The following is a 22,004-nucleotide window of genomic DNA, read 5'->3' as shown; positions in this document are numbered from 1 at the left end:
GCAAGCTGTTTTGGACAACTTTCTTTCTCTTCTTGCAAAACACTCGGCAGACCTCCGTGCAGCCTCTAGAACACGATGGGAGATGTTTTCTGTGCTGGCAAAGTTTCTCCTTGCCAGACAGAGTGGAAAAGCTTTTTGCTAAGATGTAGACGAGAAGAGAGGCTAAAGACGAAGGTACGGTGCTCTGCAGAGCTAAGCACCGCTCCCGGGCGTCTTTCGGCAGAAGGCGCACACCGCAGAGCACTGTGAGCGGCAGAATCGTCTTTGCGCGAAGAAGCAGCTTCTTCGTCTCCGGGAGCCGGAGAGAGCGGCAACTTCGCAAAGGTGATGAAACAAGCTGTACAACACTGCGATTGTGTGCGCAGCTTGCCAACTGAGAGAAAACAGTACCTGACCACTCTCCTGCCTTTTCTATTCACATGAACATTCGATTGCAAGCTGTTTTGGACAACTTTCTTTCTCTTCTTGCAAAACACTCGGCAGACCTCCGTGCAGCCTCTAGAACACGATGGGAGATGTTTTCTGTGCTGGCACAGTTTCTCCTTGCCAGACAGAGTGGAAAAGCTTTTTGCTAAGATGTAGACGAGAAGAGAGGCTAAAGAAGAAGGTACGGTGCTCTGCAGAGCTAAGCACCGCTCCCGGGCGTCTTTCGGCAGGAGGCACACACCGCAGAGCACTGTGAGCGGCAGAATCGTCTTTGCGCGAAGAAGCAGCTTCTTCGTCTCCGGAGCCGGAGAGAGCGGCAGCTTCGCAAAGGTGATGAAACAAGCTGTACAACACTGCGATTGTGTGCGCAGCTTGCCAAGTGAGAGAAAACAGTACCTGACCACTCTCCTGCCTTTTCTATTCACATGAACATTCGATTGCAAGCTGTTTTGGACAACTTTCTTTCTCTTCTTGCAAAACACTCGGCAGACCTCCGTGCAGCCTCTAGAACACGATGGGAGATGTTTTCTGTGCTGGCACAGTTTCTCCTTGCCAGACAGAGTTGAAAAGCTTTTTGCTAAGATGTAGACGAGAAGAGAGGCTAAAGACGAAGGTACGGTGCTCTGCAGAGCTAAGCACCGCTCCCGGGCCTCTTTCGGCAGAAGGCGCACACCGCAGAGCACTGTGAGCGGCAGAATCGTCTTTGCGCGAAGAAGCAGCTTCTTCGTCTCCGGGAGCCGGAGAGAGCGGCAACTTCGCAAAGGTGATGAAACAAGCTGTACAACACTGCGATTGTGTGCGCAGCATGACAACTGAGAGAAAACAGTACCTGACCACTCTCCTGCCTTTTCTATTCACATGAACATTCGATTGCAAGCTGTTTTGGACAACTTTCTTTCTCTTCTTGCCCAACACTCGGCAGACCTCCGTGCAGCCTCTAGAACACGATGGGAGATGTTTTCTGTGCTGGCACAGTTTCTCCTTGCCAGACAGAGTGGAAAAGCTTTTTGCTGAGATGTAGACGAGAAGAGAGGCTAAAGACGAAGGTACGGTGCTCTGCAGAGCTAAGCACCGCTCCCGGGCGTCTTTCGGCAGAAGGCGCACACCGCAGAGCACTGTGAGCGGCAGAATCATCTTTGCGCGAAGAAGCAGCTTCTTCGTCTCCGGGAGCCGGAGAGAGCGGCAGCTTCGCAAAGGTGATGAAACAAGCTGTACAACACTGCGATTGTGTGCGCAGCTTGCCAAGTGAGAGAAAACAGTACCTGACCACTCTCCTGCATTTTCTAATCACATGAACATTCAATTGCAAGCTGTTTTGGACAACTTTCTTTCTCTTCTTGCAAAACACTCGGCAGACCTCCGTGCAGCTTCTAGAACTCGATGGGAGATGTTTTTTGTGCTGGCACAGTTTCTCCTTGCCAGACAGAGTGGAAAAGCTTTTTGCTAAGATGTAGACGAGAAGGGAGTCTAAAGACGAAGGTACGGTGCTCTGCAGAGCTAAGCACCGCTCCCGGGCGTCTTTCGGCAGAAGGCGCACACCGCAGAGCACTGTGAGCGGCAGAATCGTCTTTGCGTGAAGAAGCAGCTTCTTCGTCTCCGGGAGCCGGAGAGAGCGGCAGCTTCGCAAAGGTGATGAAACAATCTGTACAACACTGCGATTGTGTGCGCAGCTTGCCAACTGAGAGAAGACAGTACCTGACCACTCTCCTGCCTTTTCTATTCACATGAACATTCGATTGCAAGCTGTTTTGGACAACTTTCTTTCTCTTCTTGCAAAACACTCGGCAGACCTCCGTGCAGCTTCTAGAACACGATGGGAGATGTTTTTTGTGCTGGCACAGTTTCTCCTTGCCAGACAGAGTGGAAAAGCTTTTTGCTAAGATGTAGACGAGAAGAGAGGCTAAAGACGAAGGTACGGTGCTCTGCAGAGCTAAGCACCGCTCCCGGGCGTCTTTCGGCAGAAGGCGCACACCGCAGAGCACTGTGAGCGGCAGAATCGTCTTTGCGCGAAGAAGCAGCTTCTTCGTCTCCGGGAGCCGGAGAGAGCGGCAACTTCGCAAAGGTGATGAAACAAGCTGTACAACACTGCGATTGTGTGCGCAGCTTGCCAACTGAGAGAAAACAGTACCTGACCACTCTCCTGCCTTTTCTATTCACATGAACATTCGATTGCAAGCTGTTTTGGACAACTTTTTTTCTCTTCTTGCAAAACACTCGGCAGACCTCCGTGCAGCCTCTAGAACACGATGGGAGATGTTTTCTGTGCTGGCACAGTTTCTCCTTGCCAGACAGAGTGGAAAAGCTTTTTGCTAAGATGTAGACGAGAAGAGAGGCTAAAGAAGAAGGTACGGTGCTTTGCAGACCTAAGCACCGCTCCCCGGCCTCTTTCGGCAGGAGGCACACACCGCAGAGCACTGTGAGCGGCAGAATCGTCTTTGCGCGAAGAAGCAGCTTCTTCGTCTCCGGAGCCGGAGAGAGCGGCAGCTTCGCAAAGGTGATGAAACAACCTGTACAACACTGCGATTGTGTGCGCAGCTTGCCAACTGAGAGAAAACAGTACCTGACCACTCTCCTGCCTTTTCTATTCACATGAACATTCGATTGCAAGCTGTTTTGGACAACTTTCTTTCTCTTCTTGCAAAACACTCGGCAGACCTCCGTGCAGCCTCTAGAACACGATGGGAGATGTTTTCTGTGCTGGCACAGTTTCTCCTTGCCAGACAGAGTGGAAAAGCTTTTTGCTAAGATGTAGACGAGAAGAGAGGCTAAAGACGAAGGTACGGTGCTCTGCAGAGCTAAGCACCGCTCCCGGGCGTCTTTCGGCAGAAGGCGCACACCGCAGAGCACTGTGAGCGGCAGAATCGTCTTTGCGCGAAGAAGCAGCTTCTTCGTCTCCGGGAGCCGGAGAGAGCGGCAACTTCGCAAAGGTGATGAAACAAGCTGTACAACACTGCGATTGTGTGCGCAGCTTGCCAACTGAGAGATAAGAGTACCTGACTACTCTCCTGCATTTTCTAATCACATGAACATTCGATTGCAAGCTGTTTTGGACAACTTTCTTTCTCTTCTTGCAAAACACTCGGCAGACCTCCGTGCAGCTTCTAGAACACGATGGGAGATGTTTTTTGTGCTGGCACAGTTTCTCCTTGCCAGACAGAGTGGAAAAGCTTTTTGCTAAGATATAGACGAGAAGAGAGGCTAAAGACGAAGGTACGGTGCTCTGCAGAGCTAAGCACCTCTCCCGGACCTCTTTCGGCAGAAGGCGCACACCGCAGAGCACTGTGAACGGCAGAATCGTCTTTGCGCGAAGAAGCAGCTTCTTCGTCTCCGGGAGCCGGAGAGAGCGGCAACTTCGCAAAGGTGATGAAACAAGCTGTACAACACTGCGATTGTGTGCGCAGCTTGCCAAGTGGGAGAAAACAGTACCTGACCACTCTCCTGCCTTTTCTATTCACATGAACATTCGATTGCAAGCTGTTTTGGACAACTTTCTTTCTCTTCATGCTCAACACTCGGCAGACCTCCGTGCAGCCTCTAGAACACGATGGGAGATGTTTTCTGTGCTGGCACAGTTTCTCCTTGCCAGACAGAGTGGAAAAGCTTTTTGCTAAGATGTAGACGAGAAGAGAGGCTAAAGACGAAGGTACGGTGCTCTGCAGAGCTAAGCACCGCTCCCGGGCCTCTTTCGGCAGAAGGCGCACACCGCAGAGCACTGTGAGCGGCAGAATCGTCTTTGCGCGAAGAAGCAGCTTCTTCGTCTCCGGGAGCCGGAGAGAGCGGCAGCTTCGCAAAGGTGATGAAACAAGCTGTACAACACTGCGATTGTGTGCGCAGCTTGCCAACTGAGAGAAAACAGTACCTGACCACTCTCCTGACTTTTCTATTCACATGAACATTCGATTGCAAGCTGTTTTGGACAACTTTCTTTCTCTTCTTGCAAAACACTCGGCAGACCTCCGTGCAGCTTCTAGAACACGATGGGAGATGTTTTCTGTGCTGGCACAGTTTCTCCTTGCCAGACAGAGTGGAAAAGCTTTTTGCTAAGATGTAGATGAGAAGAGAGGCTAAAGATGAAGGTACGGTGCTCTGCAGAGCTAAGCACAGCTCCCGGGCTTCTTTCGGCAGAAGGCACACACTGCAGAGCACTGTGAGCGACAGAATCGTCTTTGCGCGAAGAAGCAGCTTCTTCGTCTCCGGGAGCCGGAGAGAGCGGCAGCTTCGCAAAGGTGATGAAACAATCTGTACAACACTGCGATTGTGTGCGCAGCTTGCCAAGTGAGAGAAAACAGTACCTGACCACTCTCCTGCCTTTTCTATTCACATGAACATTCGATTGCAAGCTGTTTTGGACAACTTTCTTTCTCTTCTTGCAAAACACTCGGCAGACCTCCGTGCAGCTTCTAGAACACGATGGGCGATGTTTTTTTTGCTGGCACAGTTTCTCCTTGCCAGACAGAGTGGAAAAGCTTTTTGCTAAGATGTAGACGAGAAGAGAGGCTAAAGACGAAGGTACGGTGCTCTGCAGAGCTCAGCACCGCTCCCGGACCTCTTTCGGCAGAAGGCGCACACCGCAGAGCACTGTGAGCGGCAGCATCGTCTTTGCGCGAAGAAGCAGCTTCTTCGTCTCCGGGAGCCGGAGAGAGCGGCAACTTCGCAAAGGTGATGAAACAAGCTGTACAACACTGCGATTGTGTGCGCAGCTTGCCAACTGAGAGAAAACAGTACCTGACCACTCTCTGCCTTTTCTATTCACATGAACATTCGATTGCAAGCTGTTTTGGACAACTTTCTTTCTCTTCTTGCAAAACACTCGGCAGACCTCCGTGCAGCCTCTAGAACACGATGGGAGATGTTTTCTGTGCTGGCACAGTTTCTCCTTGCTAGACAGAGTGGAAAAGCTTTTTGCTAAGATGTAGACGAGAAGAGAGGCTAAAGACGAAGGTACGGTGCTCTGCAGAGCTAAGCACCGCTCCCGGACTTCTTTCGGCAGAAGGCGCACACCGCAGAGCACTGTGAGCGGCAGAATCGTCTTTGCGCGAAGAAGCAGCTTCTTCGTCTCCGGGAGCCGGAGAGAGCGGCAACTTCGCAAAGGTGATGAAACAAGCTGTAACACAGCGATTCTGTGCGCAGTTTGCCAACTGAGAGAAAACAGTACCTGACCACTCTCCTGCCTTTTCTATTCACATGAACATTCGATTGCAAGCTGTTTTGGACAACTTTCTTTCTCTTCTTGCAAAACACTCGGCAGACCTCCGTGCAGCCTCTAGAACACGATGGGAGATGTTTTCTGTGCTGGCACAGTTTCTCCTTGCCAGACAGAGTGGAAAAGCTTTTTGCTAAGATGTAGACGAGAAGAGAGGCTAAAGATGAAGGTACGGTGCTCTGCAGAGCTAAGCACAGCTCCCGGGCTTCTTTCGGCAGAAGGCACACATTGCAGAGCACTGTGAGCGACAGAATCGTCTTTGCGCGAAGAAGCAGCTTCTTCGTCTCCGGGAGCCGGAGAGAGCGGCAGCTTCGCAAAGGTGATGAAACAATCTGTACAACACTGCGATTGTGTGCGCAGCTTGCCAAGTGAGAGAAAACAGTACCTGACCACTCTCCTGCCTTTTCTATTCACATGAACATTCGATTGCAAGCTGTTTTGGACAACTTTCTTTCTCTTCTTGCAAAACACTCGGCAGACCTCCGTGCAGCTTCTAGAACACGATGGGCGATGTTTTTTATGCTGGCACAGTTTCTCCTTGCCAGACAGAGTGGAAAAGCTTTTTGCTAAGATGTAGACGAGAAGAGAGGCTAAAGACGAAGGTACGGTGCTCTGCAGAGCTAAGCACCACTCCCGGACCTCTTTCGGCAGAAGGCGCACACCGCAGAGCACTGTGAGTGGCAGAATCGTCTTTGCGCGAAGAAGCAGCTTCTTCGTCTCCGGGAGCCGGAGAGAGCGGCAACTTCGCAAAGGTGATGAAACAAGCTGTACAACACTGCGATTGTGTGCGCAGCTTGCCAACTGAGAGAAAACAGTACCTGACCACTCTCTGCCTTTTCTATTCACATGAACATTCGATTGCAAGCTGTTTTGGACAACTTTCTTTCTCTTCTTGCAAAACACTCGGCAGACCTCCGTGCAGCCTCTAGAACACGATGGGAGATGTTTTCTGTGCTGGCACAGTTTCTCCTTGCCAGACAGAGTGGAAAAGCTTTTTGCTAAGATGTAGACGAGAAGAGAGGCTAAAGACGAAGGTACGGTGCTCTGCAGAGCTAAGCACCGCTCCCGGACTTCTTTCGGCAGAAGGCGCACACCGCAGAGCACTGTGAGCGGCAGAATCGTCTTTGCGCGAAGAAGCAGCTTCTTCGTCTCCGGGAGCCGGAGAGAGCGGCAACTTCGCAAAGGTGATGAAACAAGCTGTAACACAGCGATTCTGTGCGCAGTTTGCCAACTGAGAGAAAACAGTACCTGACCACTCTCCTGCCTTTTCTATTCACATGAACATTCGATTGCAAGCTGTTTTGGACAACTTTCTTTCTCTTCTTGCAAAACACTCGGCAGACCTCCGTGCAGCCTCTAGAACACGATGGGAGATGTTTTCTGTGCTGGCACAGTTTCTCCTTGCCAGACAGAGTGGAAAAGCTTTTTGCTAAGATGTAGACGAGAAGAGAGGCTAAAGACGAAGGTACGGTGCTCTGCAGAGCTAAGCACCACTCCCGGACCTCTTTCGGCAGTAGGCGCACACCGCAGAGCACTGTGAGCGGCAGAATCGTCTTTGCGCGAAGAAGCAGCTTCTTCGTCTCCGGGAGCCGGAGAGAGCGGCAACTTGGCAAAGGTGATGAAACAAGCTGTACAACACTGCGATTGTGTGCGCAGCTTGCCAACTGAGAGAAAACAGTACCTGACCACTCTCCTTCATTTTCGAATCACATGAACATTCAATTGCAAGCTGTTTTGGACAACTTTCTTTCTCTTCTTGCAAAACACTCGGCAGACCTCCGTGCAGCCTCTAGAACACGATGGGAGATGTTTTCTGTGCTGGCACAGTTTCTCCTTGCCAGACAGAGTGGAAAAGCTTTTTGCTAAGATGTAGATGAGAAGAGAGGCTAAAGATGAAGGTACGGTGCTCTGCAGAGCTAAGCACAGCTCCCGGGCTTCTTTCGGCAGAAGGCACACACTGCAGAGCACTGTGAGCGACAGAATCGTCTTTGCGCGAAGAAGCAGCTTCTTCGTCTCCGGGAGCCGGAGAGAGCGGCAGCTTCGCAAAGGTGATGAAACAATCTGTACAACACTGCGATTGTGTGCGCAGCTTGCCAAGTGAGAGAAAACAGTACCTGACCACTCTCCTGCCTTTTCTATTCACATGAACATTCGATTGCAAGCTGTTTTGGACAACTTTCTTTCTCTTCTTGCAAAACACTCGGCAGACCTCCGTGCAGCTTCTAGAACACGATGGGCGATGTTTTTTTTGCTGGCACAGTTTCTCCTTGCCAGACAGAGTGGAAAAGCTTTTTGCTAAGATGTAGACGAGAAGAGAGGCTAAAGACGAAGGTACGGTGCTCTGCAGAGCTCAGCACCGCTCCCGGACCTCTTTCGGCAGAAGGCGCACACCGCAGAGCACTGTGAGCGGCAGCATCGTCTTTGCGCGAAGAAGCAGCTTCTTCGTCTCCGGGAGCCGGAGAGAGCGGCAGCTTCGCAAAGGTGATGAAACAATCTGTACAACACTGCGATTGTGTGCGCAGCTTGCCAAGTGAGAGAAAACAGTACCTGACCACTCTCCTGCCTTTTCTATTCACATGAACATTCGATTGCAAGCTGTTTTGGACAACTTTCTTTCTCTTCTTGCAAAACACTCGGCAGACCTCCGTGCAGCTTCTAGAACACGATGGGCGATGTTTTTTATGCTGGCACAGTTTCTCCTTGCCAGACAGAGTGGAAAAGCTTTTTGCTAAGATGTAGACGAGAAGAGAGGCTAAAGACGAAGGTACGGTGCTCTGCAGAGCTAAGCACCGCTCCCGGACCTCTTTCGGCAGAAGGCGCACACCGCAGAGCACTGTGAGCGGCAGAATCGTCTTTGCGCGAAGAAGCAGCTTCTTCGTCTCCGGGAGCCGGAGAGAGCGGCAACTTCGCAAAGGTGATGAAACAAGCTGTACAACACTGCGATTGTGTGCGCAGCTTGCCAACTGAGAGAAAACAGTACCTGACCACTCTCTGCCTTTTCTATTCACATGAACATTCGATTGCAAGCTGTTTTGGACAACTTTCTTTCTCTTCTTGCAAAACACTCGGCAGACCTCCGTGCAGCCTCTAGAACACGATGGGAGATGTTTTCTGTGCTGGCACAGTTTCTCCTTGCCAGACAGAGTGGAAAAGCTTTTTGCTAAGATGTAGACGAGAAGAGAGGCTAAAGACGAAGGTACGGTGCTCTGCAGAGCTAAGCACCGCTCCCGGGGCTCTTTCGGCAGAAGGCGCACACCGCAGAGCACTGTGAGCGGCAGAATCATCTTTGCGCGAAGAAGCAGCTTCTTCGTCTCCGGGAGCCGGAGAGAGCGGCAGCTTCGCAAAGGTGATGAAACAAGCTGTACAACACTGCGATTGTGTGCGCAGCTTGCCAAGTGAGAGAAAACAGTACCTGACCACTCTCCTGCATTTTCTAATCACATGAACATTCAATTGCAAGCTGTTTTGGACAACTTTCTTTCTCTTCTTGCAAAACAATCGGCAGACCTCCGTGCAGCTTCTAGAACTCGATGGGAGATGTTTTTGTGCTGGCACAGTTTCTCCTTGCCAGACAGAGTGGAAAAGCTTTTTGCTAAGATGTAGACGAGAAGGGAGGCTAAAGACGAAGGTACGGTGCTCTGCAGAGCTAAGCACCGCTCCCGGGCGTCTTTCGGCAGAAGGCGCACACCGCAGAGCACTGTGAGCGGCAGAATCGTCTTTGCGTGAAGAAGCAGCTTCTTCGTCTCCGGGAGCCGGAGAGAGCGGCAGCTTCGCAAAGGTGATGAAACAATCTGTACAACACTGCGATTGTGTGCGCAGCTTGCCAACTGAGAGAAGACAGTACCTGACCACTCTCCTGCCTTTTCTATTCACATGAACATTCGATTGCAAGCTGTTTTGGACAACTTTCTTTCTCTTCTTGCAAAACACTCGGCAGACCTCCGTGCAGCTTCTAGAACACGATGGGAGATGTTTTTTGTGCTGGCACAGTTTCTCCTTGCCAGACAGAGTGGAAAAGCTTTTTGCTAAGATGTAGACGAGAAGAGAGGCTAAAGACGAAGGTACGGTGCTCTGCAGAGCTAAGCACCGCTCCCGGGCGTCTTTCGGCAGAAGGCGCACACCGCAGAGCACTGTGAGCGGCAGAATCGTCTTTGCGCGAAGAAGCAGGTTCTTCATCTCCGGGAGCCGGAGAGAGCGGCAACTTCGCAAAGGTGATGAAACAAGCTGTACAACACTGCGATTGTGTGCGCAGCTTGCCAACTGAGAGAAAACAGTACCTGACCACTCTCCTGCCTTTTCTATTCACATGAACATTCGATTGCAAGCTGTTTTGGACAACTTTTTTTCTCTTCTTGCAAAACACTCGGCAGACCTCCGTGCAGCCTCTAGAACACGATGGGAGATGTTTTCTGTGCTGGCACAGTTTCTCCTTGCCAGACAGAGTGGAAAAGCTTTTTGCTAAGATGTAGACGAGAAGAGAGGCTAAAGAAGAAGGTACGGTGCTTTGCAGACCTAAGCACCGCTCCCCGGCCTCTTTCGGCAGGAGGCACACACCGCAGAGCACTGTGAGCGGCAGAATCGTCTTTGCGCGAAGAAGCAGCTTCTTCGTCTCCGGAGCCGGAGAGAGCGGCAGCTTCGCAAAGGTGATGAAACAAGCTGTACAACACTGCGATTGTGTGCGCAGCTTGCCAAGTGAGAGAAAACAGTACCTGACCACTCTCCTGCCTTTTCTATTCACATGAACATTCGATTGCAAGCTGTTTTGGACAACTTTCTTTCTCTTCTTGCAAAACACTCGGCAGACCTCCGTGCAGCCTCTAGAACACGATGGGAGATGTTTTCTGTGCTGGCACAGTTTCTCCTTGCCAGACAGAGTGGAAAAGCTTTTTGCTAAGATGTAGACGAGAAGAGAGGCTAAAGACGAAGGTACGGTGCTCTGCAGAGCTAAGCACCGCTCCCGGGCGTCTTTCGGCAGAAGGCGCACACCGCAGAGCACTGTGAGCGGCAGAATCGTCTTTGCGCGAAGAAGCAGCTTCTTCGTCTCCGGGAGCCGGAGAGAGCGGCAACTTCGCAAAGGTGATGAAACAAGCTGTACAACACTGCGATTGTGTGCGCAGCTTGCCAACTGAGAGATAAGAGTACCTGACTACTCTCCTGCATTTTCTAATCACATGAACATTCGATTGCAAGCTGTTTTGGACAACTTTCTTTCTCTTCTTGCAAAACACTCGGCAGACCTCCGTGCAGCTTCTAGAACACGATGGGAGATGTTTTTTGTGCTGGCACAGTTTCTCCTTGCCAGACAGAGTGGAAAAGCTTTTTGCTAAGATATAGACGAGAAGAGAGGCTAAAGACGAAGGTACGGTGCTCTGCAGAGCTAAGCACCTCTCCCGGACCTCTTTCGGCAGAAGGCGCACACCGCAGAGCACTGTGAACGGCAGAATCCTCTTTGCGCGAAGAAGCAGCTTCTTCGTCTCCGGGAGCCGGAGAGAGCGGCAACTTCGCAAAGGTGATGAAACAAGCTGTACAACACTGCGATTGTGTGCGCAGCTTGCCAAGTGGGAGAAAACAGTACCTGACCACTCTCCTGCCTTTTCTATTCACATGAACATTCGATTGCAAGCTGTTTTGGACAACTTTCTTTCTCTTCATGCTCAACACTCGGCAGACCTCCGTGCAGCCTCTAGAACACGATGGGAGATGTTTTCTGTGCTGGCACAGTTTCTCCTTGCCAGACAGAGTGGAAAAGCTTTTTGCTAAGATGTAGACGAGAAGAGAGGCTAAAGACGAAGGTACGGTGCTCTGCAGAGCTAAGCACCGCTCCCGGGCCTCTTTCGGCAGAAGGCGCACACCGCAGAGCACTGTGAGCGGCAGAATCGTCTTTGCGCGAAGAAGCAGCTTCTTCGTCTCCGGGAGCCGGAGAGAGCGGCAGCTTCGCAAAGGTGATGAAACAAGCTGTACAACACTGCGATTGTGTGCGCAGCTTGCCAACTGAGAGAAAACAGTACCTGACCACTCTCCTGCCTTTTCTATTCACATGAACATTCGATTGCAAGCTGTTTTGGACAACTTTCTTTCTCTTCTTGCAAAACACTCGGCAGACCTCCGTGCAGCTTCTAGAACACGATGGGAGATGTTTTCTGTGCTGGCACAGTTTCTCCTTGCCAGACAGAGTGGAAAAGCTTTTTGCTAAGATGTAGATGAGAAGAGAGGCTAAAGATGAAGGTACGGTGCTCTGCAGAGCTAAGCACAGCTCCCGGGCTTCTTTCGGCAGAAGGCACACACTGCAGAGCACTGTGAGCGACAGAATCGTCTTTGCGCGAAGAAGCAGCTTCTTCGTCTCCGGGAGCCGGAGAGAGCGGCAGCTTCGCAAAGGTGATGAAACAATCTGTACAACACTGCGATTGTGTGCGCAGCTTGCCAAGTGAGAGAAAACAGTACCTGACCACTCTCCTGCCTTTTCTATTCACATGAACATTCGATTGCAAGCTGTTTTGGACAACTTTCTTTCTCTTCTTGCAAAACACTCGGCAGACCTCCGTGCAGCTTCTAGAACACGATGGGCGATTTTTTTTTTGCTGGCACAGTTTCTCCTTGCCAGACAGAGTGGAAAAGCTTTTTGCTAAGATGTAGACGAGAAGAGAGGCTAAAGACGAAGGTACGGTGCTCTGCAGAGCTCAGCACCGCTCCCGGACCTCTTTCGGCAGAAGGCGCACACCGCAGAGCACTGTGAGCGGCAGCATCGTCTTTGCGCGAAGAAGCAGCTTCTTCGTCTCCGGGAGCCGGAGAGAGCGGCAACTTCGCAAAGGTGATGAAACAAGCTGTACAACACTGCGATTGTGTGCGCAGCTTGCCAACTGAGAGAAAACAGTACCTGACCACTCTCTGCCTTTTCTATTCACATGAACATTCGATTGCAAGCTGTTTTGGACAACTTTCTTTCTCTTCTTGCAAAACACTCGGCAGACCTCCGTGCAGCCTCTAGAACACGATGGGAGATGTTTTCTGTGCTGGCACAGTTTCTCCTTGCTAGACAGAGTGGAAAAGCTTTTTGCTAAGATGTAGACGAGAAGAGAGGCTAAAGACGAAGGTACGGTGCTCTGCAGAGCTAAGCACCGCTCCCGGACTTCTTTCGGCAGAAGGCGCACACCGCAGAGCACTGTGAGCGGCAGAATCGTCTTTGCGCGAAGAAGCAGCTTCTTCGTCTCCGGGAGCCGGAGAGAGCGGCAACTTCGCAAAGGTGATGAAACAAGCTGTAACACAGCGATTCTGTGCGCAGTTTGCCAACTGAGAGAAAACAGTACCTGACCACTCTCCTGCCTTTTCTATTCACATGAACATTCGATTGCAAGCTGTTTTGGACAACTTTCTTTCTCTTCTTGCAAAACACTCGGCAGACCTCCGTGCAGCCTCTAGAACACGATGGGAGATGTTTTCTGTGCTGGCACAGTTTCTCCTTGCCAGACAGAGTGGAAAAGCTTTTTGCTAAGATGTTGATGAGAAGAGAGGCTAAAGATGAAGGTACGGTGCTCTGCAGAGCTAAGCACAGCTCCCGGGCTTCTTTCGGCAGAAGGCACACATTGCAGAGCACTGTGAGCGACAGAATCGTCTTTGCGCGAAGAAGCAGCTTCTTCGTCTCCGGGAGCCGGAGAGAGCGGCAGCTTCGCAAAGGTGATGAAACAATCTGTACAACACTGCGATTGTGTGCGCAGCTTGCCAAGTGAGAGAAAACAGTACCTGACCACTCTCCTGCCTTTTCTATTCACATGAACATTCGATTGCAAGCTGTTTTGGACAACTTTCTTTCTCTTCTTGCAAAACACTCGGCAGACCTCCGTGCAGCTTCTAGAACACGATGGGCGATGTTTTTTTTGCTGGCACAGTTTCTCCTTGCCAGACAGAGTGGAAAAGCTTTTTGCTAAGATGTAGACGAGAAGAGAGGCTAAAGACGAAGGTACGGTGCTCTGCAGAGCTCAGCACCGCTCCCGGACCTCTTTCGGCAGAAGGCGCACACCGCAGAGCACTGTGAGCGGCAGCATCGTCTTTGCGCGAAGAAGCAGCTTCTTCGTCTCCGGGAGCCGGAGAGAGCGGCAACTTCGCAAAGGTGATGAAACAAGCTGTACAACACTGCGATTGTGTGCGCAGCTTGCCAACTGAGAGAAAACAGTACCTGACCACTCTCTGCCTTTTCTATTCACATGAACATTCGATTGCAAGCTGTTTTGGACAACTTTCTTTCTCTTCTTGCAAAACACTCGGCAGACCTCCGTGCAGCCTCTAGAACACGATGGGAGATGTTTTCTGTGCTGGCACAGTTTCTCCTTGCTAGACAGAGTGGAAAAGCTTTTTGCTAAGATGTAGACGAGAAGAGAGGCTAAAGACGAAGGTACGGTGCTCTGCAGAGCTAAGCACCGCTCCCGGACTTCTTTCGGCAGAAGGCGCACACCGCAGAGCACTGTGAGCGGCAGAATCGTCTTTGCGCGAAGAAGCAGCTTCTTCGTCTCCGGGAGCCGGAGAGAGCGGCAACTTCGCAAAGGTGATGAAACAAGCTGTAACACAGCGATTCTGTGCGCAGTTTGCCAACTGAGAGAAAACAGTACCTGACCACTCTCCTGCCTTTTCTATTCACATGAACATTCGATTGCAAGCTGTTTTGGACAACTTTCTTTCTCTTCTTGCAAAACACTCGGCAGACCTCCGTGCAGCCTCTAGAACACGATGGGAGATGTTTTCTGTGCTGGCACAGTTTCTCCTTGCCAGACAGAGTGGAAAAGCTTTTTGCTAAGATGTTGATGAGAAGAGAGGCTAAAGATGAAGGTACGGTGCTCTGCAGAGCTAAGCACAGCTCCCGGGCTTCTTTCGGCAGAAGGCACACATTGCAGAGCACTGTGAGCGACAGAATCGTCTTTGCGCGAAGAAGCAGCTTCTTCGTCTCCGGGAGCCGGAGAGAGCGGCAGCTTCGCAAAGGTGATGAAACAATCTGTACAACACTGCGATTGTGTGCGCAGCTTGCCAAGTGAGAGAAAACAGTACCTGACCACTCTCCTGCCTTTTCTATTCACATGAACATTCGATTGCAAGCTGTTTTGGACAACTTTCTTTCTCTTCTTGCAAAACACTCGGCAGACCTCCGTGCAGCTTCTAGAACACGATGGGCAATGTTTTTTATGCTGGCACAGTTTCTCCTTGCCAGACAGAGTGGAAAAGCTTTTTGCTAAGATGTAGACGAGAAGAGAGGCTAAAGACGAAGGTACGGTGCTCTGCAGAGCTAAGCACCACTCCCGGACCTCTTTCGGCAGAAGGCGCACACCGCAGAGCACTGTGAGCGGCAGAATCGTCTTTGCGCGAAGAAGCAGCTTCTTCGTCTCCGGGAGCCGGAGAGAGCGGCAACTTCGCAAAGGTGATGAAACAAGCTGTACAACACTGCGATTGTGTGCGCAGCTTGCCAACTGAGAGAAAACAGTACCTGACCACTCTCTGCCTTTTCTATTCACATGAACATTCGATTGCAAGCTGTTTTGGACAACTTTCTTTCTCTTCTTGCAAAACACTCGGCAGACCTCCGTGCAGCCTCTAGAACACGATGGGAGATGTTTTCTGTGCTGGCACAGTTTCTCCTTGCCAGACAGAGTGGAAAAGCTTTTTGCTAAGATGTAGACGAGAAGAGAGGCTAAAGACGAAGGTACGGTGCTCTGCAGAGCTAAGCACCGCTCCCGGACTTCTTTCGGCAGAAGGCGCACACCGCAGAGCACTGTGAGCGGCAGAATCGTCTTTGCGCGAAGAAGCAGCTTCTTCGTCTCCGGGAGCCGGAGAGAGCGGCAACTTCGCAAAGGTGATGAAACAAGCTGTAACACTGCGATTCTGTGCGCAGCTTGCCAACTGAGAGAAAACAGTACCTGACCACTCTCCTGCCTTTTCTATTCACATGAACATTCGATTGCAAGCTGTTTTGGACAACTTTCTTTCTCTTCTTGCAAAACACTCGGCAGACCTCCGTGCAGCCTCTAGAACACGATGGGAGATGTTTTCTGTGCTGGCACAGTTTCTCCTTGCCAGACAGAGTGGAAAAGCTTTTTGCTAAGATGTAGACGAGAAGAGAGGCTAAAGACGAAGGTACGGTGCTCTGCAGAGCTAAGCACCACTCCCGGACCTCTTTCGGCAGAAGGCGCACACCGCAGAGCACTGTGAGCGGCAGAATCGTCTTTGCGCGAAGAAGCAGCTTCTTCGTCTCCGGGAGCCGGAGAGAGCGGCAACTTGGCAAAGGTGATGAAACAAGCTGTACAACACTGCGATTGTGTGCGCAGCTTGCCAACTGAGAGAAAACAGTACCTGACCACTCTCCTTCATTTTCGAATCACATGAACATTCAATTGCAAGCTGTTTTGGACAACTTTCTTTCTCTTCTTGCAAAACACTCGGCAGACCTCCGTGCTGCTTCTAGACCACGATGGGAGATGTTTTTTGTGTTGGCACAGTTTCTCCTTGCCAGACAGAGTGGAAAAGCTTTTTGCTAAGATGTAGACGAGAAGAGAGGCTAAAGACGAAGGTACGGTGCTCTGCAAAGCTAAGCACCGCTCCCGAATCTCTTCCGGCAGAAGGCGCACACCGCAGAGCACTGTGAGCGGCAGAATCGTCTTTGCGCGAAGAAGCAGCTTCTTCGTCTCCGGGAGCCGGAGAGAGCGGCAACTTCGCAAAGGTGATGAAACAAGCTGTACAACACTGCGATTGTGTGCGCAGCATGACAACTGAGAGAAAACAGTACCTGACCACTCTCCTGCCTTTTCTATTCACATGAACATTCGATTGCAAGCTGTTTTGGACAACTTTCTTTCTCTTCTTGCAAAACACTCGGCAGACCTCCGTGCAGCCTCTAGAACACGATGGGAGATGTTTTCTGTGCTGGCAAAGTTTCTCCTTGCCAGACAGAGTGGAAAAGCTTTTTGCTAAGATGTAGACGAGAAGAGAGGCTAAAGACGAAGGTACGGTGCTCTGCAGAGCTAAGCACCGCTCCCGGGCGTCTTTCGGCAGAAGGCGCACACCGCAGAACACTGTGAGCGGCAGAATCGTCTTTGCGCGAAGAAGCAGCTTCTTCGTCTCCGGGAGCCGGAGAGAGCGGCAACTTCGCAAAGGTGATGAAACAAGCTGTACAACACTGCGATTGTGTGCGCAGCTTGCCAACTGAGAGAAAACAGTACCTGACCACTCTCCTGCCTTTTCTATTCACATGAACATTCGATTGCAAGCTGTTTTGGACAACTTTCTTTCTCTTCTTGCAAAACACTCGGCAGACCTCCGTGCAGCCTCTAGAACACGATGGGAGATGTTTTCTGTGCTGGCACAGTTTCTCCTTGCCAGACAGAGTGGAAAAGCTTTTTGCTAAGATGTAGACGAGAAGAGAGGCTAAAGAAGAAGGTACGGTGCTCTGCAGACCTAAGAACCGCTCCCGGGCCTCTTTCGGCAGGAGGCACACACCCTGCAGAGCACTGTGAGCGGCAGAATCGTCTTTGCGCGAAGAAGCAGCTTCTTCGTCTCCGGAGCCGGAGAGAGCGGCAGCTTCGCAAAGGTGATGAAACAAGCTGTACAACACTGCGATTGTGTGCGCAGCTTGCCAAGTGAGAGAAAACAGTACCTGACCACTCTCCTGCCTTTTCTATTCACATGAACATTCGATTGCAAGCTGTTTTGGACAACTTTCTTTCTCTTCTTGCAAAACACTCGGCAGACCTCCGTGCAGCCTCTAGAACACGATGGGAGATGTTTTCTGTGCTGGCACAGTTTCTCCTTGCCAGACAGAGTGGAAAAGCTTTTTGCTAAGATGTAGACGAGAAGAGAGGCTAAAGACGAAGGTACGGTGCTCTGCAGAGCTAAGCACCACTCCCGGGCCTCTTTCGGCAGAAGGCGCACACCGCAGAGCACTGTGAGCGGCAGAATCGTCTTTGCGCGAAGAAGCACCTTCTTCGTCTCCGGGAGCCGGAGAGAGCGGCAACTTCGCAAAGGTGATGAAACAAGCTGTACAACACTGCGATTGTGTGTGCAGCTTGCCAAGTGAGAGAAAACAGTACCTGACCACTCTCCTGCCTTTTCTATTCACATGAGTATTCGATTGCAAGCTGTTTTGGACAACTTTCTTTCTCTTCTTGCAAAACACTCGGCAGACCTCCGTGCAGCCTCTAGAACGCGATGGGAGATGTTTTCTGTGCTGGCACAGTTTCTCCTTGCCAGACAGAGTGGAAAAGCTTTTTGCTAAGATGTAGACGAGAAGGGAGGCTAAAGACGACGGTACGGTGCTCTGCAGAGCTAAGCACCGCTCCCGGGCGTCTTTCGGCAGAAGGCGCACACCGCAGAGCACTGTGAGCGGCAGAATCGTCTTTGCGTGAAGAAGCAGCTTCTTCGTCTCCGGGAGCCGGAGAGAGCGGCAGCTTCGCAAAGGTGATGAAACAAGCTGTACAACACTGCGATTGTGTGCGCAGCTTGCCAACTGAGAGAAAACAGTACCTGACCACTCTCCTGCCTTTTCTATTCACATGAACATTCGATTGCAAGCTGTTTTGGACAACTTTCTTTCTCTTCTTGCAAAACACTCGGCAGACCTCCGTGCAGCCTCTAGAACACGATGGGAGATGTTTTCTGTGCTGGCACAGTTTCTCCTTGCCAGACAGAGTGGAAAAGCTTTTTCTAAGATGTAGACGAGAAGAGAGGCTAAAGACGAAGGTACGGTGCTCTGCAGAGCTAAGCACCGCTCCCGGGCGTCTTTCGGCAGAAGGCGCACACCGCAGAGCACCGTGAGCGGCAGAATCGTCTTTGCGCGAAGAAGCAGCTTCTTCGTCTCCGGGAGCCGGAGAGAGCGGCAACTTCGCAAAGGTGATGAAACAAGCTGTACAACACTGCGATTGTGTGCGCAGCTTGCCAACTGAGAGAAGACAGTACCTGACCACTCTCCTGCCTTTTCTATTCACATGAACATTCGATTGCAAGCTGTTTTGGACAACTTTCTTTCTCTTCTTGCAAAACACTCGGCAGACCTCCGTGCAGCTTCTAGAACACGATGGGAGATGTTTTTTGTGCTGGCACAGTTTCTCCTTGCCAGACAGAGTGGAAAAGCTTTTTGCTAAGATGTAGACGAGAAGAGAGGCTAAAGACGAAGGTACGGTGCTCTGCAGAGCTAAGCACCGCTCCCGGGCGTCTTTCGGCAGAAGGCGCACACCGCAGAGCACTGTGAGCGGCAGAATCGTCTTTGCGCGAAGAAGCAGCTTCTTCGTCTCCGGGACCCGGAGAGAGCGGCAACTTCGCAAAGGTGATGAAACAAGCTGTACAACACTGCGATTGTGTGCGCAGCTTGCCAACTGAGAGAAGACAGTACCTGACCACTCTCCTGCCTTTTCTATTCACATGAACATTCGATTGCAAGCTGTTTTGGACAACTTTCTTTCTCTTCTTGCAAAACACTCGGCAGACCTCCGTGCAGCTTCTAGAACACGATGGGAGATGTTTTTTGTGCTGGCACAGTTTCTCCTTGCCAGACAGAGTGGAAAAGCTTTTTGCTAAGATGTAGACGAGAAGAGAGGCTAAAGACGAAGGTACGGTGCTCTGCAGAGCTAAGCACCGCTCCCGGGCGTCTTTCGGCAGAAGGCGCACACCGCAGAGCACTGTGAGCGGCAGAATCGTCTTTGCGCGAAGAAGCAGCTTCTTCGTCTCCGGGACCCGGAGAGAGCGGCAACTTCGCAAAGGTGATGAAACAAGCTGTACAACACTGCGATTGTGTGCGCAGCTTGCCAACTGAGAGAAAACAGTAACTGACCACTCTCCTGCCTTTTCTATTCACATGAACATTCGATTGGAAGCTGTTTTGGACAACTTTCTTTCTCTTCTTGCAAAACACTCGGCAGACCTCCGTGCAGCCTCTAGAACACGATGGGAGATGTTTTCTGTGCTGGCACAGTTTCTCCTTGCCAGACAGAGTGGAAAAGCTTTTTGCTAAGATGTAGACGAGAAGAGAGGCTAAAGAAGAAGGTACGGTGCTTTGCAGACCTAAGCACCGCTCCCCGGCCTCTTTCGGCAGGAGGCACACACCGCAGAGCACTGTGAGCGGCAGAATCGTCTTTGCGCGAAGAAGCAGCTTCTTCGTCTCCGGAGCCGGAGAGAGCGGCAGCTTCACAAAGGTGATGAAACAAGCTGTACAACACTGCGATTGTGTGCGCAGCTTGCCAACTGAGAGAAAACAGTACCTGACCACTCTCCTGCCTTTTCTATTCACATGAACATTCGATTGGAAGCTGTTTTGGACAACTTTCTTTCTCTTCTTGCAAAACACTCGGCAGACCTCCGTGCAGCCTCTAGAACACGATGGGAGATGTTTTCTGTGCTGGCACAGTTTCTCCTTGCCAGACAGAGTGGAAAAGCTTTTTGCTAAGATGTAGACGAGAAGAGAGGCTAAAGACGAAGGTACGGTGCTCTGCAGAGCTAAGCACCGCTCCCGGGCGTCTTTCGGCAGAAGGCGCACACCGCAGAGCACTGTGAGCGGCAGAATCGTCTTTGCGCGAAGAAGCAGCTTCTTCGTCTCCGGGAGCCGGAGAGAGCGGCAACTTCGCAAAGGTGATGAAACAAGCTGTACAACACTGCGATTGTGTGCGCAGCTTGCCAACTGAGAGATAACAGTACCTGACTACTCTCCTGCATTTTCTAATCACATGAACATTCGATTGCAAGCTGTTTTGGACAACTTTCTTTCTCTTCTTGCAAAACACTCGGCAGACCTCCGTGCAGCTTCTAGAACACGATGGGAGATGTTTTTTGTGCTGGCACAGTTTCTCCTTGCCAGACAGAGTGGAAAAGCTTTTTGCTAAGATATAGACGAGAAGAGAGGCTAAAGACGAAGGTACGGTGCTCTGCAGAGCTAAGCACCTCTCCCGGACCTCTTTCGGCAGAAGGCGCACACCGCAGAGCACTGTGAACGGCAGAATCGTCTTTGCGCGAAGAAGCAGCTTCTTCGTCTCCGGGAGCCGGAGAGAGCGGCAACTTCGCAAAGGTGATGAAACAAGCTGTACAACACTGCGATTGTGTGCGCAGCTTGCCAAGTGGGAGAAAACAGTACCTGACCACTCTCCTGCCTTTTCTATTCACATGAACATTCGATTGCAAGCTGTTTTGGACAACTTTCTTTCTCTTCATGCTCAACACTCGGCAGACCTCCGTGCAGCCTCTAGAACACGATGGGAGATGTTTTCTGTGCTGGCACAGTTTCTCCTTGCCAGACAGAGTGGAAAAGCTTTTTGCTAAGATGTAGACGAGAAGAGAGGCTAAAGACGAAGGTACGGTGCTCTGCAGAGCTAAGCACCGCTCCCGGACTTCTTTCGGCAGAAGGCGCACACCGCAGAGCACTGTGAGCGGCAGAATCGTCTTTGCGCGAAGAAGCAGCTTCTTCGTCTCCGGGAGCCGGAGAGAGCGGCAACTTCGCAAAGGTGATGAAACAAGCTGTACAACACTGCGATTGTGTGCGCAGCTTGCCAACTGAGAGAAAACAGTACCTGACCACTCTCCTGCCTTTTCTCTTCACATGAACATTCGATTGCAAGCTGTTTTGGACAACTTTCTTTCTCTTCGTGCAAAACACTCGGCAGACCTCCGTGCAGCTTCTAGAACACGATGGGCGATGTTTTTTGTGCTGGCACAGTTTCTCCTTGCCAGACAGAGTGGAAAAGCTTTTTGCTAAGATGTAGACGAGAAGAGAGGCTAAAGACGAAGGTACGGTGCTCTGCAGAGCTAAGCACCGCTCCCGGGCGTCTTTCGGCAGAAGGCGCACACCGCAGAGCACTGTGAGCGGCAGAATCGTCTTTGCGCGAAGAAGCAGCTTCTTCGTCTCCGGGAGCCGGAGAGAGCGGCAACTTCGCAAAGGTGATGAAACAAGCTGTACAACACTGCGATTGTGTGCGCAGCTTGCCAACTGAGAGAAAACAGTACGTGACCACTCTCTGCCTTTTCTATTCACATGAACATTCGATTGCAAGCTGTTTTGGACAACTTTCTTTCTCTTCTTGCAAAACACTCGGCAGACCTCCGTGCAGCCTCTAGAACACGATGGGAGATGTTTTCTGTGCTGGCACAGGTTCTCCTTGCCAGACAGAGTGGAAAAGCTTTTTGCTAAGATGTAGACGAGAAGAGAGGCTAAAGACGAAGGTACGGTGCTCTGCAGAGCTAAGCACCGCTCCCGGACTTCTTTCGGCAGAAGGCGCACACCGCAGAGCACTGTGAGCGGCAGAATCGTCTTTGGGCGAAGAAGCAGCTTCTTCGTCTCCGGGAGCCGGAGAGAGCGGCAACTTCGCAAAGGTGATGAAACAAGCTGTAACACAGCGATTCTGTGCGCAGTTTGCCAACTGAG

The sequence above is a fragment of the Melozone crissalis genome, unplaced genomic scaffold (assembly GCF_028551555.1).
Source record: "Melozone crissalis strain CALT ecotype California unplaced genomic scaffold, PUWL_Pcris_2 ptg000201l_1, whole genome shotgun sequence".
In the NCBI taxonomy this organism is placed as follows: domain Eukaryota; kingdom Metazoa; phylum Chordata; class Aves; order Passeriformes; family Passerellidae; genus Melozone; species Melozone crissalis.
The sequence above is the reverse complement of the archived record's forward strand: the minus strand, read 5'-3'. Positions refer to the sequence as shown.